This window comes from Hylobates moloch, unplaced genomic scaffold (assembly GCF_009828535.3).
Source record: "Hylobates moloch isolate HMO894 unplaced genomic scaffold, HMol_V3 SCAFFOLD_7, whole genome shotgun sequence".
Lineage (NCBI taxonomy): Eukaryota > Metazoa > Chordata > Mammalia > Primates > Hylobatidae > Hylobates > Hylobates moloch.
Genome location: NW_026652282.1, coordinates 33,376,034 through 33,404,031, shown reverse-complemented (window position 1 = coordinate 33,404,031; position 27,998 = coordinate 33,376,034). Strand labels below are relative to the sequence as shown.

At 37.8% G+C, this 27,998-nt stretch overlaps 1 pseudogene; it reads right to left on the bottom strand.

Moving 5' to 3' along the window:
- Nucleotides 1-843: 843 nt before the first annotated feature.
- On the bottom strand, nucleotides 844-3,091 carry LOC116811028 (methylsterol monooxygenase 1-like; annotated as a pseudogene).
- Nucleotides 3,092-27,998: the final 24,907 nt, after the last annotated feature.

Genomic DNA, 27,998 nt, shown 5'->3' with positions numbered 1-27,998 from the left:
TATCAGTTTTCTGATGGTGTATTAGTCCATTTTCACACTGCTAAAAAAAGTACCTGAGACTGGGTAATTTATAAAGGAAAGAGGTTTACATGACTCACAGTTCCACATGGCTGGGGAGGCATCAGGAAACTTACAATCATGGCAGAGGGTGAAGGGGAAGCAAGGCATGTCTTACATGGTGGCAGGAGAGAGAGAGAGAGCAAAGAAAGCCATAACCTTTTAAACCATCAGTTCTTGTGAGAACTCACTCATTATCATGAGAACAGCATGGCGGAAGCTTCCGCATTGATCCAATCACCTCCCACCATGTCCCTCCCCCAACACGTAGGAATTACAATTTGAGGTGAGATTTTGGTAGGGACACAGAGCCAAACCATATCAGATGGAAATAGGAAATGTCTTATGATGCACAGGAATGTTCACAAAGCAATCACTGAATGAAGCGGATTGACCAGAGATTATCAAGAAAAGGGCGAGCCTTATAATATGAAGACAATCAATTTGGCCCCTCAGAAGTGAGAGAGAAACAAGGGACAGTGAATGAAAGAGGAAAGTTTAAGGAGAGGAGGAAATGAGGGAGAGAAGAAAGTGGGGCAAGAGAGAGAGTAAGGCAATGAGGTGATGAAGAGGGGACTAGTTTTGCAGGAAATACGTATTATCTGTGTATTCCTACATATACAGAATTTGTGTGTAAAGTATAAAAAGTCTCCACTAGGAAGATAATTAGAGGTTATTAATATTCCTTTTATCACTGAGCAACCAAGACACATGCTTATTTCTGCTCCCCAGAAGCAATGTTAGCTACTAGTTTCAATTCAGGAAAATGTATATCTTCAGAAAGGTTTATATGAGATATTTATTCAACTTTTTCTCAGACTTTTTCATATTTTCACCATAAACATTAAACTGAAAGTGTGTTCCAAAAATTCTATTCCACCATGAAAATGTAGAAGCATACTTTCTGATGAAGTTTATGTGGTGTAAATCATGATGCTGAGAACCAGCATAGAAAAGGATGAGATTTAAAAGTTTGAGAGGAATATCATAACCACAATGGGCATCAATAGTTTCTATCAAATAAATTGTCACCCATGTCCAAAGAATAATTAATTACATGATCACACAAAAGCATGATTCCATTGAAAAATTCAGTCCCAAGAATTAGAATTTCCAAAGGATGTGCATATTCAGCTTCTATTCCAAATGGAGCTTGAAACTCATGATGAATTTTGTGAATCTATTTACATATTCTTTTTGTGGTACAAGAATCTATGCAGGCTTAGAAATAGTGCCAAGTAGTATCAAAGACTGTAGTATAGCCAAAGCACCTTGCCAAAAGCATATACCATTTTGTCATTCTTTTCCAATCATAAAGAATATTGAAATACTCTGTAAAATAATAGGTTCCACACATAAAAGCAGCTGGATATAAAAGTGATTAAAGATAAGTAATTTAAAGCATTTCCATTGGTTTTCCCATGTCTCTGGTTTATATTTTTCAATGTTATTCTTTTTAATGCAAGGTATAAATTGAAATAGAAATCCAGGTTAAAAAAACCAAGAAATAAAAGGTTTCGTGAACAATAGCGGATCCCCATGTTGCAATCTAGAACATTGTATAATTATTAACATACAATTCCAAGCATTTTAAAATGTTTCTTGCAGAGGACTCTCAGGCAAAAGTGAACCTACATACTCCACAGCTACAAATGCTGAACTAAAGATGCTGGCACTTTCATTTGTTGCCGTTTCTCAAATCTCTGCATAGAGCCTTCTAATTCTGGATGGTCATAAGGTGACTGTAGCCATGATTTTTTATGCTTCTGATTTTGTCATTCCACCTGTTTTAGCCAACTCTCATTTACTCATGAGTAAATCATACCTAATAAATTTCTAAAACTCAAACTGACTTCTAATAACAGACTTGCTGATGTGAACTCAGGAAGTACAAATTTGTTTACTGTTAAGATTAGCTAAACATATCACAACAGGATGCAGATGGGATTTTAAGGCCCAACTTGAAGACACGCTCTAAGTTCATTGAGTCTTCAGTGAGCCACCAACAGTGGAGATCAGGTCTATTGGAAGGTGCCAGGACAGTGCCACCCTTATCATCAACCAACACCACCCTGCTTTCCCATCAAGACTGGAGAACAATGCAGAAGGTGGAAAAGTCACCAGTCTTTGGGGCGCTGTTCATGGAGACTGATTATTCCCTCCCATCCCACTGAGGAGAAAATAATTTTCTGAAATAAAATGACTATTTCCAGGAATACAAAGTAAGATGAGAGTCATGGAATCTGACTAAGATATCATAAAGTTCATATCAAATCTTTGGGAAAGGGGTGTTGACACAGTTGGGAGACAGTTAACTGACAAAAATAAAACCACATCATATTTGTCTTCTTACTGAATTAAAAACCCTCAACAAACTTGCTCCATGAAAGCTAAAAAGATAAATTCTAAAATCATATAATTCACAGTTATCTCAATTTATAATTCTTGTAAAACTAGAATTACTGTACCTATATCTCTACTTCGCTTCAGACTGTATTCTCAAGAACACAGTACAATTTATTGAAACAATAACATGTGTAAAGTTAAGAGTAGTTGCAGAATGCAAAAGCTTTACTTTGAAATCAGTCTACCATCTATTTAATTATTAGTATAGGAAGTCATACCAGCATTGGAAGTTAGTTTAATTTGGGTTCCCCCAAAAGTAGACCCTGAGGCAAGGACTTGGAGGTAGATAATTATTTATGAGGTAATCCCAGGATGCAAAAGTGAGAGATAGAGAAAGTGAGACAAAGAAAGGAAGAAAAAATCAAATGTATTCTACTTCTATAGAAAAATGAGACTCAATCTCCTTAAGGATACTGTGAAGAACTGCACACAATGCTCTTCAAAATGATACCGTCAAAGGTAGGGGTGACTGGGGCATTAATCTACCTACTCCTACTCACCATTGGCTAAGGATTGTCTCTGGAGGTGTTAACTTACTTTCAGTTGTGCCTGCATTCATGGAATGACCCTCCATTTTTTGCCCCACTGCCCACTTGGCATGGGTCTCTGGCAAGTGCAGGGGACTCATCTCCACAAGTGAATGGAAATCAAGTTCCCAAGGGGTTGGGGCAGTTTTGTGGTATGTCACAAATTCCTGCTATAGAGATTTAAGTGATTTCTGCCTTCTTCATGGAATCACCTGCTAATGTAATAGATTTCTTTAAGTATATTGTCAATTAGACAGGCATTTTAAGATAAAAACTGAATTTTGATAAAAAGCTCCAGAAAAGCAGGGAACAATTGTTTATGAAAACCATCTAGATTAGTGTGTTCAGAACTGTGCCCATGAGGCCATGGAAGAGAAAAAAATAAAGGGGTAGGTCTGGACTCCTCCCTTGCTTCAACAGGAGCCATGGTGAATTTTTGTTTTGTTTAGGCTTACGCTTCAGCTTGAAAGACACAGAACAAATTCTTTCAATTTACAAATTAAACACAGGCTGGGAGCCATTAAGTGGCTTGTTAAAGACCACACTGCCAGACAGAAGCAGAGCTAGAACGAGGAATCTGACTTCTAAGTAACAAAGACTCTCTCCTTTAACCTAGTTCTGACCTTGGGCTTCCCTCTTTGTCCCTGTAGAATCAAGTATAAGCAAGAATGGGGCTAAGTTAGTTTACTGAAAATCCCCCACACTTTGTATCATCAAATTTCTCATCCCCCATCCTCGATATCAAATCACCCTGGCCAGTCTTCAGCAGGAGTTATGTTGAGTTGGTCTAGTAAGAGTCACCCTTAACCTGAGGTTTCCTTTTAGTAATTTTCCACCCACTGACCCTCACCCTGCTCCTTGGCTGTAAATCCCCACTTGTCCTTATTGGAGTCAGAGTTAAGCCCAATCTCCTTCGCCCATTTCAAGACCTCATTGCAGTGGTTCCCCTACCTATAGCAATAGTCTCCCCAAATAAAGCCTTCATTACCATCTTTAGCAAGAGTCCTTAAACATTTTCTTCTTTAACATAAGCCAGCAATGCACTTCCTAATTCACCTTAGTTTTCTTTTCCAAACCTGTGTCAATTCACAAAAATACTCTCAGCAGTAAGCTTCCATATTGTCTTCCCTTTAACAAATGTAGTGAGAATTTAAAATGGTACTTAAAACAATACGGACTATAGTCACTTCATCCCCTCTAGGGGAATGATTCAAATCTTCTCAGAGGTAGATAGCTCTTTTGTTTAGAAAAATACTTTGATGATGGGCCTTGACTGACTTGTTCATAGAGAAATGTGAGGACCCTTGCTCAAAGTTTAAATGAGTGAGAGCCAAATTACACCATGAAACAGAGTAAGAGAGACTAAGGTGGCCAGGAGGGAGGCCAGCAAGAAGGGAGGAAGGGATGAAAGAAGGGGAGAGAAAGAGGAAGAGGCAAAGAGATAAGCAATATGGAGGCCTGAGGAGAAATTCTCTGTGATCGGGCATAGCTGAAGAACTGAGAACATGGTGGCATGATATTCTGTTGTAAGTTTGTGGTACTGAGCTGGGTTGTCACCATTTTTTCCCTTCCCTGTTATTTCCAAGATTTAGAAATCAGCCACACACAAAAGCCATATGTTAGTTTTATTTGAAAAAAGGGATGAAGTGAAGCACAGCAATGGGGAAGAGGATAGGAGAGCCCAGAACGGATAGAGAAGACCTGGAATTAAGCAGATGAGCTGGTATTCAAGAGCTTAGCAGAGAATGGTGCTATACCATAAACCAGCCCAGGACAACGTAAGCCATCTGCGGGGAGTTCTCAGAGATAAGGGGGTGGAGGGCAAGCATAAGTGCCATTTGATTTGAACATCCTCCCACTAACTCTTCTCATCAGTCAAAGTCATTTCCTGCCCATAATGCATTAAAGAACTATGACAGAAGAATAGGACAGAGTGTGTGAAAATTGCTCCAACTTTCAGGTACTTGTCAGGAGAAGCAGCACGTAATACTTGACATGACTCATTTAAGTAGGAGATGACAGCAGGTAAAATTAACAGGAATCTGAAGTGATGTGCTATTTCCCTTAAAGAAATATATGATCACAAATGAAAAAATGCCATAAAATTCACATATGTACTTTATTTAAAATGTTGACATACAGGAAAAATGTACTAATGAAAGAATTTGTGCTTATGTTTATGAAAGGCCTATTATTATAAATGTTATTTGTAGAATAAAACTCATTAACTCAATTAGATTCACAAATAATGCAATAGAATTTTTCTGAATTATTAGAAAATTTATACCACTAATGACTTTTAATGGTAGTTTAGGCCTACCAAAACGGTTAACCTTGACAGCAAGAAAATCAAAATCACAGTAAGGGAATGGCTAAGATAAAATATAAATGAAAAGTTTTTTTTCCCAAAAGTTATTTCAAGTAATTGACTTCCAAGGGTAGGAGGCATAACTAAAAATAGATTTTAGAAAATTATTCTACGAAAAGAACATGTGATCAAATCCTAAAATGCTTCAGTCCTTGATATGACTCAATGTCTTTTGTACAGTGGCTCTCACAGTGTAGTCCCTGGGCAGCAGGATAAGCATCACATGGCAACTTGCTGGAAATGCAAAGTCATGTCTTAGAGATACGTAATTTGACAGTCAAAGAAGTTGGGGTGTTTTTATCCATCAACTTCCCATCAGTCATTGGTTAAAGGCTACTTCTGGGGACCTTATCCTAGACACAAGGAGAGCTTGCCTCTTTGACTATAGGGGGGAAAAAGCCCTCAGACAGAGAGTAACAGTAGCAGGTTTTTGCAGCAAGCAGCCTTTTGCATGTCCAGGTGAACACGAAAGGGATGGTAGGGCACCAGCAGCCTCTGCTATGGTCTCTGAACTTCATATGTTAAAGATCTAGGCTTTATTGCCTCAATCATTATTATTATGTTAATGTCAATGATGAATTACACAGTCAGAAAGGGGTAAGGGGTCTCAGGAAATACATTCCAAAATTGTAATTAGCCACTTGACATTTCTTCCTGGGATTGTCCCTGCACAAGCTGGATGTAGTGGGGAGCTGGTCCCAGATACGGCTGTGCAATGAATCCAGTAAGCATGACTTTCTGGCAGGGAATCCCTAAAGTTAATGCATTTTACTTGTCCGTATGACACTTACATTTAATAATCCAGTGATTCTAAATCTCTATTTAAATGTCACTGGGAGGCATGATATATTGTATGCCTGATTTGAAACAAACAGAAACTCCAACTGATTCAGTCAACAAATTCATCTAATTCTACCACTGATTCATAGTAACCACATAAATTGCCAGTAGGAACAGGAAAATCCCTCTATAGTAAGCCCTAGTTAGGCAACATCTTTCCCTAAAGCTTATTTCTAGAAATAGTCATGAAGAGTGAATACAACTGCCTCCAAGAATGATTTCTTTCACTGGACCCTGTCATTTACCCTCTACTGGGTTCTAATCAAGTTTTCCAAATAAGTATCCTGGAAATACCCCATTGTAGCATATCAGATAATTTACCCCAGAGTGAACACAAAATTTAATCAGAAGACAGTAAAATAAACACAGTGGTCATATTTATTTATTACTGACTTCCAATAAATTTCCCAGGCCCAGTTCATACACCTAGATTGATTTTCATGCAAAAGATAACATCCTTGCACAAATTATATACATATATATATATATATATATATACACACACCTATCCTTAACTGAAAATACTTGTTTGTATACTAAACAGGTATACCTAGTAAAAGAGAGAGAACCAATGTAGGAAACGAGATCACTGGGAACCCTTGATTTTTTTTTTTTTTTTTTTGAGATGGAGTCTTGCTCTGTCGCCCAGGCTAGAGTTGATCTCAGCTCACTGCAAGTTCCGTCTCCCGTGGGAACCCTTGATTTTAATGGTCACCTTGATATTAACGATCCAGTGGCTAAATCCAGCCTATAGGAGTGTTTTATCTTGTCTATTATGTTTCATTTGTATGAAAAAAGAATAAGCATATACATATGGGGGAATTCAAATAAAATAATCCATGTTTCTGCTTCCTCTTTCAAGAATCAGAATCAGGCAACAGTGGTCTCAGAATCTGTGTGGCAACAAAAGGCAGAGGTTGGAGAATGGCTATCTCCTTAAGATAGGGTGGACACAGCCAGGCGCGGTGGCTCACACCTATAATCCCAGCATTTTGGGAGGCTGAGGTGGGCGGATCACTTGAGGTCAAGAGTTCGAGACCAGCCTGGCCAACATGGCCTCATCTCTACTAAAAATTAAAAAAAATTAGCTGGGCATGGTGGCGCACGCCTGTAGTCCCAGGTACTCAAGGAGGCTGAGGCAGGAGAATCACTTGAACCTGGGAGGCGGAGGTTGCAGTGAGCCAAGATTGCGCCACTGCACTCCAGCCTGGGCAACAGAGGGAGACTCAAAACAAAACAAGACAAAAAGATAGGGCAGACACACCCAATTTATCATAGTTACCACCATTTCCTTATTGTCTACCTGCCTTGCCTCTAGGGGTATTGAGTTCGTAACCCATTGTAAATAGAATTTTAGACACAGTTTTGGAAATGTAGCACATCTTACCTTTTATACAGATGCCTCAGATGTAGGAAATTTTCATTTGGAATACAAGCTTCTGTATCTTGACTAATTGCATTAATGTGTATAATTGATGGCGCTCAGCCAGTGCACCTAGGATGACAATGAATAGCACATAAAATATTCTAAGACAGCCTTTCCATTTCCTGTTGTAATTATTAGCGATACTCTCCAGGTCTCATCTTAAGCCAGGCCCTGCCGCTGCCCTATACAGGTCTTTCTCTAGATAATTTCTACAGCAGCACCAGCACAGCAGAGGAAGGATAGAAGAATAAAGATAAAGATAAAACCTAGAAAGAAGTTAAGCCTAGGTATAAATTTGTGACTAAGAGAATAACCCGCTTGTAAGGAAACTGATCTTCTTCTTGTGGAATGGGTTATCTTTCTTTTTTTTTTTTCGTTTTTTTTTTTTAGAAGGAGTTTTGCTTGTTGCCCAGGCCGGAGTGCAATGGTGCTATCTCAGCTCACCACAATCTCCGCCTCCCAAGTTCAAGCGATTCTCCTGCCTCAGCCTCCTGAGTAGCTGAGATTACAAGTGCCTGCCACCACGCCTGGCTAGTTTTTTGGGTATTTTTAGAAGAGACGTGGTTTCTCCATCTTGGTCAGTCTGGTCTCAAACTCCCGACCTCAGGTGATCTGCCTGCCTCGGCCTCCCAAAGTGCTGGGATTACAGGTGTGAGCCACCGCGCCTGACCATTTTTCAAACAATCTCAACAACTTTGTTTCAAAAATTTTTGTATTAATGCAGGCTCATTTGAATAGGTGCAGTACCTAGTAAATGAACTGTTTGAAAGTTCAACCCTTCATTTGGATGAAAGGACAATTGCCAGAAGGTCTGTCTTAGTATTTCACAGTAACTAATCACATCTAATCTTTGAAAATTTCCAAGCTTAGCTGATAAAAGGGAAAAAGCTCAAGTGAGGGTTATGCTCAGTCTAAAGCATTTTGGCATTATAATGGGATAGGAATATATATTTAAAACAGGGGCAAGGGAGGAGGCTGAAGAGGGAAGGAAGGAGGAAAGGAGTGAGGGGGGAGAGAGAGAAAGAGAGACAGAGAGAGAGATTACGACAAAATGACACAATGAATGGCAGAGATGGAAAATTCTTATTTTGTGTATTAAGGATCAACCTCAGCTCTTTGTATCTTTAAGTTTCTTTTCCATTCAAACCAAAGTTTTAAAGCATGTGACTTTATGAACAACAGGGGGATACAGTATAAAGAAATGAAAAATTCAATGCAAATAAGCATTTGCTTAAGCATTTTAAAGCCAGCCATGAGTTGATTCATGTCAAGGTGTAAGGTTAGGCTGCTACTATTAGAGAGATGCAGCATCTGAGAGCAGAAAGATTTTCTACTTTAGTGGGGCTACAGAATGACTAACAATTTGATAGTTATCACCAGTGCCTGACAAAGGGTTATTTTCAATGAGGGAAGATTGGACAATAAAGGAAAACCATAGATAAGTTTCTCTATTCATTTTCTGAAAAGGTTTCCAAAACTGTACATTCAAAAATCTCCCTGGACAAGCCCTTTAAGTTCTACAGGCTCAGTGAAAATACATCTTATCATTATCTGCTGCAGTGAAAATAAAGTTGAAATTGTGCACATATATTATGTATTCATTTCTCACATATTCCCCCAATCATTTATGTAGGAATATTGTCTTAGTTCATATATCCTCCAGCCAGGATTATAGCCCAACCCCCTTCCATAATGAAACATAATGTTTTGAAGCAATAATAAAATCTGTATCACATATGCAACAATCATTAAATCCATAGACTTTCTGTCTGTGTTGGGGAAATCCCTCAATTTGCAATGTCCATCGCTTGTCATAGACATCTTCACATTTGCTTTATGTGCAACATCTGTGTAGCTCACTCATGTGATCATGGGAAGAAGAAAGATAAGAATTAATGGGGATTCCACATTGGTACTCTGTTGATCCACTGTATTAGTTTGCCATGGATATGTAACAAATTACCATAAACTGAGCAGTTTGTAAGAACACTCGTTTAGTACCTCACAGTTGTGTAGGCCATAATTCTGGGTGGATGTGGCTAGATTTTCTGCTGAGTTTCACAAGATGTTGGCTGGCTGAGCTCTTTTCAAGAGGCTATGGGGGAGAATCTGCTTCAACCTAAAGTTCATTTAAGTTGTTGGCAGAATTCATTTTCTTGCAGTTGTAAGACTGAGGTCCCCCTTCCTTTTCTGACTGGCAGCTGACAGCCTCCCTCAGCTTGTAGAGGCCATCCACAGTTTTCATGTGGTCCCCTTCATCTTCAAAGCTAGGAATGGTGGTGAATCAAAGCCTTCTTGTGTTTTGAATGTCTCCGACATTCCTGTCTGCCCTCTTCTTCTGCCAGCAGTTGGAGAAAATTCTCTACTTTAAGGGCCCACATGTTTAGATTAGGCTACTCGATACCCTGATAGCTTACCTTTACAACTGTGTTATGAAGTAACACAGTTGTAACAAGACTCAATGTATGAGTCAAGACTCAGTCACAAATTTCATACCCAATTACATTCACAGGTCCTGGGGATTGGGACCTGGAATCATGGGGAGAATTTCTAGAAAATGTACCTACCATATCTATCAACGTACTTTTTCTTTTTTTTTTTTGAGACAGTCTTGCTGTTTCCCAGGCTGGAGTGCAGTGGCATGATCTCGGCTCACTGCAACCTCCGCCTCCCGGGTTCAAGCAATTCTCCTGCCTCAGCCTCCCAAGTACTGAGATTACAGTCACTTGCCACCACGCCCAGCTAATTTTTGTATATTTTTTTTTTTTTTTTTTTTTTTTTTTAGTAGAGACAGGATTTCTCCATGTTGGTCAGGCTGGTCTCGAACTCCCGACCTTAGGTGATCTGCTCTCCTCTGCCTCCCAAAGTGTTGGGATTACAGGCGTGAGCCACTGCACCTAGCCTGTTTTGATATATACTGTCCCCTTGTGGGAACAATTTATGAGTATGACATGGACTATATCAACTCTTGGGTGAATAATAGCACTCTAAATGTTCAATGAAGGAAGCTTCAGCTTCCTGGTTGACCATAAGAATTTGCCTCTAGAACTCGGAGGTGAGTAAATCACCTACAGTCCTCAATAGCTGGCTATCAATACATCACATCTAAACCTCTAGGGGAAGGCAGGCTTATATATAAAAGATGAAAAACCTAGATGAAAGGATACTTTCTTTTTAAAATTATATGAGCTGTATCATATGAACTCTGCACCTCCTCAGCCTTTGGATGCTAATGTGAAGTCTTAATAAATGATCTTGAGATTTGAGGGATAATCAGTCCATTAATTTCTATAACAGATATCTAAATGAGAGTTACTAGAACAAGATAATGTGAATACTAAACGTAGTGTAATTTTTCTAGTGCATGTGGCAGATTATATTTTCTAAAGATGGCCACAACAATATCTCCCATCACATATGCTTTTCTGTCAATTTTTGCTTCATGTGTTTTGACGTTCTCTTCATGGGTGCATATACGTTTATAATTTTCATATCTTCTTGTTGGATTGACACTGTTATATTATTAAATGTATTCCTTTATCTCTAGCAACAATTTTGTCTTAAAGTCTATTTTGTCTGATATTAGAATAGCCTCTCCAGCTCTCTTTTGATTACTGTTTGCATGGTATATCTTTTTCCATTCTTTAACATTCGACATATTTGTGACTTTGAATCTAAAGTATGTCGCTTGTGGCCAGAATACAGTTGTATCATTTTTTAAAATCCATTATGCTGTTTGATTCACTTATATTTAATGTGATTACTGGTCAAGCAGGATTTGTGTCTGCCATTTTGAAATTTATTTTTTATATGCCTTACACCTTTTTGTTCTTCTAGTCATCCATTATTGCCTTATTTTGTGTTAAAAAGATACTTTCTGGTTTACCTTTTAAATCTCTTGTCATTTCTTTTACTGTATTTTTTAAAGTTATTTTCTTAGTAGTTGCCCTGGCAATGACAATTAACATCTTAAATTAAAACAAATTGGTTCAAATTCATGCCAATTTAATTACAACATAATACAAAAAACACTGCTCCAATTTATCTCCATTTCTATGCACCCTTATTTGTGTAGCTATCTCCCTTCAGAGATAGCTTCTGGATGTTGTACATCACTTCTTATATCCCTTTGACAAAAACATATTCGTATGGTCAAACTTGGCTATAAAGAAGGCTAGGAAATATAAACTTGATTCTGAGCACACATGTGCCCAGCTAAAAATCTGGGGTTCTACTAAAATAAAAAAGTAAAATATAATATTTAAGGATAACCAGCTGTCTCAACATTGCAATCTCAATGCTTAAGCAAACTGGAATTACCAACTAGTTAAACCAGGGTTACCATCTCAGTGGACAGGTCAGGTTGTCAGGACACAGAATCTACTAGGGTAAGGCCCTAATAGGTGCCCTTACCCTTTTATACATTTGCTATGAAAACTAGCGACTCTCTACTTTTTTGAGAGGGATTGGTCTTTGTTGGTTTCAGGTTTTACCCTAAAGTTAATGGTTCCATTTGACTTAACTAGAAGCCGACCCTGAATTCCAATTAATTTTCTGCTAACTTCCTTCAGTTAACCTCTGTGCAGCCTGATTGAATTCTGAATTCTTATTATATTTTTTTTCCTTTTTAGAATGATGAAAACCAAATCAGTTATAGTTTTCATGTCTCTCATTCATAACCCTAAAGTCATCTAATAACATATTTGTCAAAGCGCTTTACGTAAGCAACTCTGGCATTCCAGCTTTCTGAGATCTCTTTTGATTTAGCAAAAGGAAATAATTTCCTCAAATGCTTCTGAGGTTTCCCAAAGGTGGCCATTTGTCCCAGATCAGGCTAGGATCACCTCTTCAATCATCCCCAGACCACCCCTATCCATTTTGTAACTGCCCCTCCCTTTTGTTTTCCTCTGCATGGTGCCTTCCTCACTTCTACTTATCTCAACAATAGTTGATGCAAAGCATGATACAGGCTTGCCCATCTTTTACCAAAGCAAAATAAACAGTAGGCTATTATTTTTAAAACTTTATTGAAGCTTTGTGGTACACAGAGGGTAATTTAAACACTAATCTGGAAAGATTTAAAACCTGTTCTGAGTTTTCTAGAGCTCACAGGTCTTACTCATTCCCAGAGGTCTCATATTGACCCCCTTCCTCTTTAGCCACTCAGCATGCCATCCTGTTGCTGAGAAGAAAAGCCCTTATCTCCTCAGGTTAGTGACCTCTGTCTTGTGCTCTCTCTCAAACTCTTGGGCCTACAACACACTCCCTTTAAGGAAGAAAAAACAGGTGAAAAGCCCATTAATAGAACAATAATCCTCCAGAGATGTAGTCTTACTCCAAAGAAAACAACATTTTACATTTTTATGCATCGTAAGATCTGGGCTTTGCCTCTGCATAACTAAGAGATGCATTAAAGTATTATTTTTTCTGTGTACACAAAAGCTCAGTGATAAATTCTGTCTTCACCTTAGGAGTTACAAGCACAAACTCCAAGGTAGCTTTTTAAAAATAGCAACTTTTAGTCCTGCTTTAGATATTCTAAAGCACATATGACTAATTAGGCAGGCTGATAATAATTTACCACGTTAGCTTACCACTTAAATTCCACCTTCCAGATAAGAAATAAGATGGCTTACCAAAAAGTCACTACCACTCGACTAAGATAAAGAAAAAATAAAATTTAATGAGAAATGGAAAAATAATTGTGCCAGTAATCAGGGATGAGTTATTATAATGAGGACTAAATTTGATTTTGGACTTCTTAGAAGACAAAATCAAAAGGCATGAGGGTTTGTCCAGTTGATTAACTTGATGTCTTATACAATCCTATGATGTGGTGAATGGTTCTTTTAGATTCTCTTGGGTAGATCCAGAGAGAAGTGGGGCTAGAACCCACAGCTATTGTGTAAGGCAGGAGTTGGTAAACAGTTTGTGTAGTTGGCCAGAGAGTAAATATTTTAGGCTTTGCAGGGCTTTGTGGTCTCTGTGGCAGTTACTCAACTTGGTAAGTGTAAGACAAAGGTAACCATAGACAATCTGTAACTGAATGGATGTGGCTATGTTCTAATACAAAAACGTGGTGATCCAGGCTTGGCTCACAAAGCAGTAGCTTGCTGACCCCAGGTGTGAGGGTATGTATTAGGTAAGGGACTGCAGTGAATGGATGAGAAAACTCCTCTCTGGAAAGGGGGACTAGTTAGGTTGAATGTGTGAGATATTTATTTTGTAACGGTTTTCTTAATGGCAATCACTTAAAAAGTATAACGTGCAGGACCCCCAAAACTTGATACAGCCCCCATGCATGGGCAGTGAACAAGTAGATACAGATGTGGAAATGTCATGAAATCAGGGAATGATTCTGGACAGGTATATATGTAATGCCTTCACTTCCTCTTTGCAATTCATGTAAAATCTTTAAGTAATAAAATCGAATTTTCTTTTCTATATCAGCTCATGCAAGGTTTGAGCCAGACCTGTATAACCTCACCATTTCCATTGTGTTTTCTTTGAAACTATTTCTGAAAGTATTTTAAAGTTATCTTGGGGATTAGCCATATTTTCAGGCCATTTTTTCACTTCCAAGAAAAGTTACGGTGGCTTGACTGATGCTATAGAGTAGAATCCAGGAGAAGCACACGATAAGACAGAAGGAGTATCTATGAATTCTGTCAGTTTTTTTGTTTGTTTGTTTTGTTTTGTTTTGTTTTGTTTTTGAGACAGTCTTGCTCTGTCACCCAGGCTGGAGTGCAGTGGCGCAATCTTGGCTCACTGCAACCTCCACCTCCTGTGTTAAAGCACTTCTCCTGCCAGCCTCCCGAGTAGCTGGGACTACAGGTGTGCACCACCACACCCAGCTATTTTTTTTTTTGTATTTTCAGTAGAGACGGGGTTTCACTATGTTGGCCAGGATGGTCTTGATCTTCTGACCTTGTGATCTACCCATCTCGACCTCCCAAAGTGCTGGGATTACAGGAGTGAGCCACCACACCTAGCCCTGCCAGTTTTTAAAAGTTGCATACCACCATCTCCTCCATACACCTTCAAACAAGTATTTTATCAGTCGGAGCTGCCTTTGTTTACCTGCTTTAGTCTCTCATAAGAATCCCTTTGTTCTCGAAAGTATCCTGATTTGGTTTAAGGTAATCTTACATTAAACTCTTCCCCCAACCAGAGAGCCTTAAACAAAACCCTAAAACTAAGATGCAAGCTGGGAACCATGATTATGGATTTGCTGATGTGTAGCCCAAATGCATGGAAGAGTTTCTTGAATATTTGAGGAATGGAAAAGCATAATTAACTTTTAGGTTGATTGAAATACATCTTTTAAAGTTTTCCAGTATGTAGACATATCCATCAGAAGGATTCCATAATGGATTTGCATTTATTTGTGTGAAAAAATGCTGTCAGAGCCTTTTGTTCACCCCCCAATCATGCCATCTTTTTGTAGGTAAAGAAGATTCAATACAGTCTTAATGCAAGCAGAGAGAATGGTTTGCTCTTTCTGAATTATCTACAAGAGAGAGAACATTTCCTGGAAAGGCAATCCTCCATAAGTGGTAGATCTGTCTCTATAAGTTATATCAAATACTGGCACCTACTGGTGAAAATATGACGGAGCAACTATCACACAGAAACCACTGAGTCAGAGAGAAAAAAGAAACGAAGATTAGAAATTTAAAATATGAAATCAGGGATACCCCTGACAGAAATAAATTATCAGAGTTGAGAGAGAATGATAGGGTTCATGGAAAGAAAGAGATTCTGGAGACCGGTAGCCCACATGAAAATTAAAAAAAATATATCTAAGAGATGACCATTACTAACAGACATGATGCAGTTGTAAGGCCTCAGTATCCAATATAGCAGTGACTACCACTTCACTTGTCAAAAGTTTTCTATTTGTTACTAAAACCAACAGAAAAAATCCTAAATTTTATTTGATTAAAATTTTACTTAATTCCTGCAATCATTCATTTAAAAAATATTTATTGAGCACACTGACTATATTTTAAACACTATTCTAGGCTCCAGGAATACAGCAGTGTAATGACAAAGCCCCCGCTCTTGTAGAACATGTTCTGTTGGGGAGGGGGGTCATCCAGCAAAAAAAAAAAAAAGCAAATAATAACTAGAATACATAAGGAACTTAAACAACTCAATATCAAAAAACAATCTTATTGTAAAATGGGCAAATGATCTGAAAAGAACGTTTCTCAAAAGTAGATATACAAATAGCAAACAGGTGTATGAAAAATGCTCAACATCACTAATCGTCAGGGAAGTGCAAATCAAAACCAAAACAGTATGGAGATTCCTCTAAGAACTAAAAGTAGAACTACCATTTGATCCAGCTACCATTTGATCCACTACTGGGTATCTACCCAGAGGAAAAGAAGTCATTATACAAAAAAGATACTTGCACAGGCATGTTTATAGCATCACAATTCACAATTGCAAAAATATGGAACCAGCCCTAATGCCCATCAATTAATGAGTGGATAAAGAAATTGTGGTACATATATATATGATGGAATACTACTCAGCCATAAAAGGGAAATAATTAATGGCATTCACAGAAAACTCAATGAAACTGGAGACTATTATTCTAAGTGAAGTAATTCAGGAATGGAAAACCAAATATCATATGTTCTCACTCATAAGTAGGAGCTAAGTTATGAGGACGCAAGGGCATAAGAATGATATAATTGACTTTGGGGACTTGAGTGAAAGGAAGGAGGGGGATGAGGGATAAAAGACTACACATTGGGTTCAGTGTATACTGCTTGGCTGATGGGTGCACCAAAAGCTCACAAATCACCACTAAAGAACCTACTCATGTAACCAAATACCACCTGTTCCCCAAAAACCTATGGAAATAAAAAAATTAAAACCAAAACCAAAACCAAAATGAGATACAATCTCATCCCAGTTAGAATGGGATAATGGGATTATTATTAAAAAGACAGTAATTTTTAAATGCTGGCAGGATGCAGAGAAAAAGGGAACACTATACACTGTTGGTGGGAATGGAAACTAGCAGAGCCGCTACAGAAAACAGCAAACAGCTTCTTCCAAAAAATAAAAATAGAACTATCATATGCTCCAACAATCCCAATGTTGGTAATATTTCCAAAATAAAGGAAATCTATATATCAAAAAGACATCTGCACTCCCATGTTTATTGCAGCACTATCCACAATGGCCAAGTTATGGAATCAACCCAAGTGTCCATCAATGGATAAATGAATAAAGAAAATGTGGCATATATACACAATAGAATACTATTTGGCCATTAAAAAGATTAGAAAAGATTAAAAATTTAAATGAAATTCTGTCATTTACATCAACATGAATGGAACTGAAAGTCATCACGTTAAGTGAAATAAGCCAGAAGACAAACAATACATATTTTCACATGTATATGGGAACTATAAAAGTGAATCTCATGGAGATAAAAGGTAGAATGGTGGTACCAGAGGCTGGGAAGGGTAGGGGGAGGGGGAATGAGAGATTGCTTAAGGGATACAAACAGACATTTAGATAAAAGAAATAAGTTCCAGCATTTGATAGTACAGTAGGGAAATTCTAGTTAACAATAGTTTATTATGTATTTCTAAACCGCAAGAGAAGATTTGTAATGTTCCCAACACAAAGAAAAGATAAATAGTTTAAGTGATGGATATCCCAATTACCCTGATTTGATCATTACACATTGTATACGGGTATCAAAATATCGCATGTACTCCTTTTGGGTACATGTACAACTTTTGGGGTATATGTATAACAAATATTTATCAACAAAAATTAATAGAAGCAATAAATATGTAATATTTCAGATATGTGGTAGGGAAAAATGAAGTAAAAAAGAGGTCTGTTGCTATTTTATACAGGGCAGTCAGGGAAAGCTTCATGATAAAGTAACTTACAAGTATTTCATAAAATTTTTATGCCTTCAGATTGGAAGATGTAACTTCTTACTTCTTCTATAAGCTATACAATAAGTATTCACACATTAAGGTATTTACATCTATTTGGTCAGTTTATGGAGCAATGGGAAAAGAGAAACCACCTTCCAGGTACCTACTATGTGCCACACACTTTATATACTATATATGTTATCTCATTTAATCCTCATCGTCAACCTCTGAAATATTAGTAAGCTTGTCGTATAAATGGGGACACTAAAGTTCAGTGAAAATAAGTAAATAACCCAAGACCATATAGTCGTTAAGTATCAGAGGCAGGATTTGAACCCATGACTGATGGGATTCAAAGTTGTGAAGCTAAAGTTGGATGCCCTAGGTAGCTACTAGAAAGTGCCAGTCGGAGAAATTATACTGCCTTGCATATCAAGTGATGTAAATTTACTTTTTATCTAGACTTACCTTAGGGCATGCAGAACTTTCTACCTTGTATTTATTTATTTTGTGTCAATTTTCCCCAAGAGGTTATATAAGCTTTATGAGAGTGGCATCTGTGTCTGAATCATCTTCAGTGTCTGGTAGAGTGTCAGAACCTTGGCGGGAACCTCTTAAACATATGCCTAAATACTTAACTGAATGAAATAAACCCAGAAGCTTAGAATTAAGTCACTAACTATTTAGCCTTTCCTCAAATAACACTAATGTTTTTTGAACAACACACTAGGGAAAAGTCTTATGGTAACTAAGAATGTCACCTGCTTCTACCAAGGTAATTAATAAAGAGTTAAATCATAAGCACTTAAATCAAATTAGAAACAGGATTTGCAGGTGAAATTCACAATACTGACTAAGTGGGTTTCAGTGTTCTTTGAAGCAAAGTCTTGATTGTTGTTGTTGGTAGTGATGTTTTTCTAACACAAGGAGCCCCTCCTACTGCTAGGCACATGAGTTCCATGACCTTTAACCTTTGGAGTTAAACCTTTTGAGAATATATCTGAGAATTGTATATATATACACAGATATAGATATATATGTATATATATGCCATTCTTTATATATAAAGTTTATATTTGTTATAGATTCCATAGTCATCTTTCCCCTTTGTAAACCATTGGACTAGAGGATCAAAAATGCTGTTTGAACCTGTAGTCATTTTTACTCTTCAGAGTAATAAATGAAACAGTACTTCTTTCATTCTTGGACACACTACTTAAGGGCATCTTTGTAACCAAGCAGGTGAGAGATTACTACACACTCAAGACTAAACTAGCGGAGAAACCATGAACAGATTCTGTAGAATAACGTAGAACAGTGTCTCTGTTATGCCCAGGGTCAATTTGTAAATGGCTTTTGCTTCTTCTGGCATAGAGGAAAAGAAAGATTTGAGGTTATGAAAAGAATGACTCTTACAGCAGGGGAATAAGTGGACATCTGCAACATGGCTGCAGGCCAAGAGATAAGGAGAGTAAAGACAGTGTGCCTCCCTGCAAAAGGGCAGGGCCGATGGACTGAAAGCACAATATATGTGATATCAAGTTTTAAATTTCCTTTCTGCATTGTAAATCCCTGGTGTTATCCTCAAGCCTTAAACAAGACAACTTTCTGTTAGCTGGGTTTTGCGCAAGAGGCTATTTTCCACAGTTTGGGGATGAAATGGGTCAGAGAGAGGTAGTAGTATCATGGAGAACCAGTTACTAGGAAGCAGGGGTGACTGAAAGAAAAGCTGTTATGTATGTGAAACTAAGTGAGGGGACAAGAGAAAATTCATGTTAAGCTTGTGACACATGTAAAAATACCCAGGGTTCCTCAATCTTACTGGGAGAGGAAAGTGACTCCCAACATTCTCAAATAATCATGTTCCTAGTTTATATTAAAGGGAGAGGTAATGCAGCCCCTCCACCAATCTCTAAGGACTAAAGAACTAGACACATTTGAATTATACTATAGTGGTGCCTTTGTTTTCAAGGATAATAAAGGGCATTGCCAAAAGGCACATGTAAGAACAAATGTATACATATGGAAAATTCATTGAGTAGTCTCAGGTCATGGCACAAAATGGAAAGATAATTTGTATTTAAATAGTCCATAAAGTATATCCACATTTTCCCTAGACTAATAATATTTACTTACTTTATTACTTCAAGCTATCCCTTTAAAAATGGATCATCAACTGGAAGTCATAATAATTTTGTTTCATTGCTTGCCATATGGGATTTTCTCCCAAATATTTGGACATTGTAACTGCAGACATTCTGAGAATCTTTACCTCGGAGGCTCTCCATCCAACATCATTTTAAGAGAAGGGAAGTGACATTGCCACAATTATCCCTGATGTTCATCTCCTCTATAAAATTCCCATGCTTAAACCCTCACAGGAAGAATTTCCAAAAGAGAAACCAATGTTTTTGTACACCCAATACTTCTGGGCAATTTTCAAAATTTGATTTTCTGATGTTTGAGGTGGTGATGAAGTAGTAGGGAGAGGGAGAGGTGTAGCTAATGTGCTTCAAAGTGGATGTCTCAGCTATAAAACTAAAAAAGCCAAAATGGGATTATTGTTCCTCCAATGAATAAGCAATGAATAGCATCAGGAAACAAGCAATGGTCATAAAATAATGAATCAAATCCTAAATTGGTAGCATTTCATTGTCAGGGTGACTCACTCCTTTTCCGTCCAACTCATCCTTTCATTAACAAAAGAAACGAAGTCGCTCTGATCATCTAGACTTCTTGAGTATCCAATTTTTTCACTATTACTATTCCCTCTTATATTTACAGACCTGTTTATTTAATCCAATGAAGTGGAGGCAAAGAGCTTTACACTGTGCTTTGTTGTAAGGAAGCATAGATGGCTAGAGAAACAGGGAAATATTGTGGTATAGAAATAGTAGCTAATACTTATTTAGTATTTACTAAGTGCCAGATAAAAGAGGTAAAGTAACATACCCATATTATAACTGGTAAGTGGCAATAGCAGAATTCCAACCACTGTGCTTTACTTAGTGTGAATTCACATCCTGACTCTGCATTTACTTATAGACCAGATTTGATCTTAATGACATGAATAATTCTGAAGTACTGTATTTTGCAGCCTTGAGGGAATATCATATACTAAATTCCTACTCATTTGTTTCTTCCACCAACAGGATGTCGTGGGATTCTTGGTAGCACAATGAGAATAATAGAAGAGGTTCCCGGATCTATAATTTCTTCTGTTTACTTAAACTTTCTGACCCAGGAAACTCTGAGGTTTCAAGGATCATCTAATGGAATACCTGGGCATCAGGAAAGGCAGTTTCGTGTAGGAGTTAACAGCACAGACCTGGGAGCCGTAATGTCTTGGTTTGAATCTTGGCTCCTCCACTTAATAGCTTGAGATAATAGGTTACTTAACTTCTCCATGACAGTTTCCATATCTCCAAATTGGAATAATACTGGCACTTACTCTTAGGGTTGATGTGGGGATTAAACGATAGAATCAGTCAAGCGCATAGGTCAAGGGCCACACTGCTTTGGCACCTCATGCACAGAAAGCACAAGGAGAAAATTGAGATGAAAGACCAATACAGAGCCCTTTCCTCTCTATTACTGGAGAGCAGTAAAATAATCATGTGACCTTTGTAAGAAAGGGATCATGTGACCCTTTTAAGAATAAGAATGAAGTCAGTAGTCAGGTGGGCCTGTGAAGGAAGCTCCAGGTAAATGCAAGGAATTTTGCTCCTTAGACATTGTGGGTTTTGTGCTAGATGTTCTAGGCATCATATTCCATCAACTGAGGATTTATTGTATCCATATGGTGCTGATGTAGGGAATGGGGATACACAGAATTGCAAATCAGTCTATCCTCCAGAAACTAACATTTTAGCTATGAGTAGACATATTGGGGGCACAGAAGGGCTAGCCTAGATGCTAGATATAAACGTGTTAGAAGTTCAGAGAAGAGAATGGTGGGCAAAGGCAGAGCAAACCAGGAGAATTCTGGATTTATGGCTAAGTTTTATCTTGATCTCATCCAGGCAGATCATAGATGCCAAGAGAGAGCCAGGGAGGTCCTCTAGGCATGGCAAAGGGTACAGGAAAAATATAGAAATGTACATGATATCACTAGAGTCCAATAGTTCTACCAATTGGCTGAAGGAGACGATTCTACAGGGAGAGGAGTAGTGGGAGCTGCAGTGAGAGGTGTAGGAGGAAAAGCTACCTCCACAGATTTGACTCCATCTGTGGAGGTAGATTTTCCATGGCTTGAAGTCTTGATTCCAGTTTGGCACCTTGGTGAGCAGAAGTTTCAGACCTCGTCCCAAATATTTTTGGTAAAATACAAGGAAAACTACTTCAGGAAATAACAATAATAATGAGTGGTTATCACAAATTCCCAGTGAGCTGAATGGACTATTATTTCCTATTCAGATTTTTTCATCGATTACAAAGGATATTAAACCTACTGACTGAATGCGCAAAGCCACATGGGCCAAATAGCATCCTGGCAACATCAGAATATCTTTTGATCCTCCCAGTAAATGCTCTGGTCATGTTCCACTGTTGAGAATGTTCACAGACCATATGCTCTTCAGAAGCATATATATATTCCAGTGGATTTCCTCCTACTTTTACTGGTAACCAGTCAAGGATTCAGATATTATCTATACAGATACGAGGTATACTTAATTTCTCACCCAGATTAATTTAAAAGCACCCTTTAAAATACTGCCCACATGTAATTCTTTTCAGTGCTTTTAGTGTCAACAACAGCATGGCTTTGCCTATTAAGTTCAAACACAAAAAGATTACAAAAATGTTTCAGCAAACATTTAGCTAGAACAAGGTCTTCAGAAGAAAAATAGAGGACAACAAATAAAGGTTTCATGTGGCCAATCTTACAAGTGGCACTTTACAAATAAATACATCTATATCCAAAGCCTTTTCATTTTGTGGAAATGTCTTCTATCAATCAGTTAATGGCATGCGTCCCAGACCAGACACTGCAGACAACCATTCTAGCTTGTAGTGGGAGTAGGGTTAAAGAGCAAGGGTGAGTTTATAATGTGTCAGCCTAATATGGTCACCTTTTAGGTATTTAGGATACTTAGATCAAAGGGAATTGGCATGCGAATATGGGGCAGACAGAGATTTATTTCTTCCTTTATATTCTCCCTATATAAGAATATACAATATACTTCTCTAAGTGTTTTTACTATAGCTTTTTACTCAGCTTTAGAGAAAGTGAAATGAGGTCAAACTCCTTATTTATAGTGTCCAATGTAATTAAAGTGTTGTTTCACCTGGCTATTCACTCTGCCAAATGCCAAGGGAAGAAAAACAAGGAGTACCCCTAGTCATTAATATCAGAATGAAACTGCTTTTCCAGAGCTAAAACTGCCATGTCAAGTTTGGTGTAGAGTAGTCAAAGGGTCCAGGGGTCCTCCCCTCGGGATTCTAAGTCCTGTCAACACCTTGACTATCTCTATGCAGAGATGGAAGAAACTCAGGGGACATGGAAGTTAAGTTCTTTTTTCTATGCCTCCATGGCCAATACTGGAGAATGACTCACACTTTCTCCAAACCCCTTCTAGCAGGCCTTCTTGTACTGCAGATGCTAGAAAGCTAAACACACACACACACACACACACACTTACTCACTCACACTTTCCAGACTCCCTTGCAGCTAGAGTTCTAATTGTGGTTTATAATCTAGTAGTCAGATGCAACCACAGGATGACTGGAATGAGAATGTGAACTTTGTGCTGGATGTCAGTGATTCTTGCAAGCAGTGAGTTCAAGGCATTCAGTTCATTTGGAGAGCACTGGTGAAGGTTCTAACAGCTATTCTCTAGAATGACAGATGCTGAGCACCATGAAGCAGCAGGGGCAAAGTGTTCGCTAGAAACATCCTGCAGTGTGATTGCTGGTACTTCTGGCCATATAGCATCCAAACCACGTTCTCTGCCCCTCCCAGAAATTCCTTGAAGTACCATCCTCAGTTATTCATTGCCATAAAATGATGTATAACAACCCTATAATTTCAGTGACATACAAAAATAAGCATTTAGTTATCCCATAAATCTACAGAGTTCAGATGGCCTGGCCTTGGCTGATTTTGGCTGGGTTTGCTAATATATCTATAGTCAGCTGCAATTCAGCTTGCCTAAATGCCTGGAGATCAAGTGGCTGTTAGACAATCCAAGATAGCTTCAGCTGGGGTAACTTTCATGACTTGGCTCTGTACCACATGTCTCTCATCCTCCAGCAGGCTAGGTTTCGCTCTTGTCATCTTCCTGAAGATGACAGAGGAACAAAAACAGAAGTAGAAGTGTGCACATGCTTTTTCAAGCCTCTATGTGCTTCATATCCACTAACATCTCCTTCACCAAAGCAAGTCACATAGTCAACCTCAGAATCAAGGGACATATAGATATTATCCTTAGTGAGAGAAACTACAAAGCCACATGTCCAAAAGACAAGATTAGGGATGGAGACAATTGGGGCCACAAAAATCGTACCACCTAATACCTTCAAATAAACTCTTCTGCTTAAACTGGGCAGAGGGGATTTAGTTGTTTTCAACTAAAAAACATAAGTAACATACCCACACTGCTTGATAATCAGGGGTTGAAACTCACAATTGTGGGAAAACTACACCAGAAAAAAATTTTGGAAAAGTGAATTGTTTGCCAAGCAAATATAGTAACTGAATTAAGAATGCTATGATTGACCTCATGATCTTTGGTTTGCTCCTGCCCTCCCCTTTCTTATTTCCTTTTGTTGCCCTGCTGTCCCTTTCCTGGCCTTTTTCCTTAGAGTGTAAAGAAGCAGAATGATAGCTATTTGCTAATAAATGCATTGAAAACGTCTGAAAAAACATCAATAACAGTTAACAGGAGTTGCCGCTGAAGAGGGATATAAAATCATGAAAAGGTGGAAAGTAATTTTCACTGTATGCTCTTTTATGTTTGAATTTTTTAACATTATTGAATTATTCTTTTGGTGAAAAATTTGACAAAAAATTAGATAAGGAAATGGAGAGAGATAGATGAATAGACCAATAGTGAAACAAATTCTATATGTAGCTATTGGTTTTACTCTTTTCTGTGCTTAGGAACTATAGGGCTAGCCATAGTTTGTGACAGAAATTCATGCCACTGGCCAAAAATAAGATTGGAGTTGTTTAGTTAAAAATTCATTACCATGAATCCATACAAATACAAATAAATTATTGAATAAATAAATACATAAATGAAGGAAGGAAGAGACAAATCTTAAGGGCAGAAAAATTGCAAATAATTTTTGTAGATACCTTCAAGGAGGTGGAACATAATTCCTGATTCCTTAAATATGGGCATGCAGTATGGAAAGGGAGAAAAAAATGTGACTTTATGGTGGAGAAATCTGACAGTCACTACTTCAGCCAGGTGATCAAGGTCAACATCAACAATGATAAGTTATGTTGATAGTATATACCCTTTATATGATGTTATGAGAATGGCGCTCCCCACAAAAACACAGAACCCCAGTTTAATCAGTAAAAATTATCAGACAAATTCCAATTATGGACTTTTACGAAATGTCCAACCAGTACTCTTTAAAACTGTCAAGATCATCATAAACAAAGAAAATCTGAAAAAATGTTACAGCCAAAAGGAGCCTAAGGAGACACAAAGACTGCATGGGATCCTGGAACAGAATAAGGACATTCCCAAAAATCTGAATAAAACATAAGCCTTAGTTAATGATGATGTATCAATATTGCTTCATCAGCTGTAGCAAATGTGCCATACTGATGTAAGATTTTAATAGGGTAAACTGGATATAGGTGTAGGTAACTCTCTACTATCTTCAAAATTTTTCTGCAAACCAAAACTGTTCTAAAAATAAAGTTTACTAAAAATCCATTACTAATTCTGAAAAAATAATTAAAATAATCAATCAATCAGTCATTCAATCAGTAGGTATTGTAGAAGATACAAGTAGCACTATCTAAACACCTAATCAGACTCATACAAACAGAAACTTCAAACTTGGAGCCAGGTGTTTGTGTAGCTCAGAAAACAGCCATCACAAGATCTATATAGCTCAGTAGTGAGCCCATTTGAAAGCAGCTATGGTATGAATAAATAACTATACCTGATCTGCATAATAAGTGTACAGTACTAGCTTTCCTGTATGCTTGAGCAGTCTTTTAATTTATAGGGAAGTCAGGAAAATGCTTCTTTTTCCTTATGTATTATGATTGTGCTATCCCTGAAAGTAAGTGTTTTTAGTGGAAGGTTAGGAGGGGTGCGTGGGCTCCGCTCATTACAACTCACCCCAGTGTAAAGGTCTTAAATGAAACAAGACTCAGCATGCCAAAGCCCACCTTATGCTGTTGTGTGGGAGCCATTAGGGAGTTATTCTAAAGTGGGCAACTCTTAGTGGGAAAATATAGTGGAGAAGGAAGACTGATGAATCCAAGAGCAAGATCAGATCCTTTGAGAAGGAGGCAGGAGTTCCTAACGGAAGTACGGAGACTTGTCTGCAGAAAATTGAAAAGTAAAGTCCTCTTATGGCACAGAGCAGAGTAGGTGCTCAATAAATGGTAGCTATTATTATTATTTAAAAAAAAAGACCTGTGAGGTAAGAATGGAAACTGAGATGGCTCTCCTACCCTCCATGAAAGGTTAGAGGCAACTGCTTTCTCTGTGAGCTGTGGGTTAGGTAATATTTGGTATTCAGTTTAAAATTATTTCCCACATCTGTTGTAGTTTCCTTTGCTTTGCTTAGAGCAAGTTTCTCAATCTGGGGTCCACGAACCCCCAAGAATATATCAGTAGAATTTAAAGAGTCCATAAACTTGGATGGGAAAAAAATGACATCCTTATGTTCACTAATCTTTATCTGACATTTAATATTTCCTGCAAGTGTGAATGTAAGCAAGAAATCACAATAGTATTAGCAGTACCTGTGATTGTCACCAAAGAAACAGATATTTTTCATATCATATTACAGTTATTGTAGATATCATGTAATATGTTTCATAATCATTACTACTTTAAAATTTAGGTCATTAGATCCACCGTTAGATCTTGTTGCTTAATAATTTAATTAAAAAGTACATAGATTACTATACCACACAATTGCTTTTTATTTCTGATAACTGTATTTCAATACAATTTGCTTCCTTTGTAATCCAGTGAGTTTGAGTTTATGTATTTAAGCCACCATTCTGATAAGGAGGTCACCGACTTCATCAAAGTTTCCAGGGCACAAATGATTTAAAGATTACAAATCCTGGCCCAAAGTTCAAAAATCTGGTACAGTTTTACTGCTTGTTTGGCGGCATTGTTAAGGAAAGCAAGGAGTCGGTTTGGAAGTATAAAGAAAAAGGTCATGTCAACTGCCTCCCTACTCACTACCATTTTACCCAACACACGCCTGTGCGCGTGCACGTGTGCGTGCACACACACACGAAACAAGGAGGAATGTAGCCCCTGCGTGCTGTGCTGAGACAGCAGTAAAATAAGAGGTGGATTGTGCACAGCAAAGAGCAACGGGCAGCTTCAGGACATAGAAGAATCACAGGCAAATGGACACAGGCGCAGAGAGGACACAACAAACTGTGTTTTTCTAAATATACTAAAGGATGTGACCCTTAAGGGCCGTAAGAAAAACGGAATTTTGTACCCTGCCATTCTAGTTGGTTACAATATACTTAATAACCCAAAAGAAAAAAATACATTACATGATGAGAAACATTGACTCTGAGAGCCATTAGTTTAGCGGGAGGGCTAGAGGAAGCTTTTCACTGAGGCTGTCCTTTGTTAGTACAGCATCTTTGTTGGTGATGGTTTCATTTCTTTAAATTATTACATAAAATCTGATGTATATAAAAGAATCTGTATCAATTTAAATAAGTTATAAAGAGTAATACTAAATGAGCCTTTATGAACCCATCACCCCATTCAAGACCCAGAACGTCATCAATGTTAGTACCTCTACTATCTGTTCCTACCTTATCCCATCGCTGTCTCCCCAGTACTATTCTGAATTTTGGGTTCACCTTGCTTTAGGATCTATCATGTGTGTATGATTCCTAAGAATGTGTTGTGTAGTATTGCTTTTTTTTGAGCTTTATAAAAACGATAACCAACTGCATGAAGTTTCTGGTGATTTTGTTAATAATATGCATCTGTGTTCTTGCATAGAGAAATGGTTAATTCATTTTACTCTGTTGAAATAATAATTAATATCAAATTTATTTATCATTTTTCCATCAATGGACAATTAGATTATTTCAGAATTTTTGTATTATGAACCATGTTGCTATGGCCATTCCTAAGGAGAGTTCCTGCTTCATGTGCAGGAGAATTTGTCTAGGTGATATACCTAGAAATAAAGTTGCCAGGTCATAGGGTGTGCAAAATGTTCAACTTCACAAGAGAGTACTAAATTTTCTTTTCCAGATTGGTACCAACTTG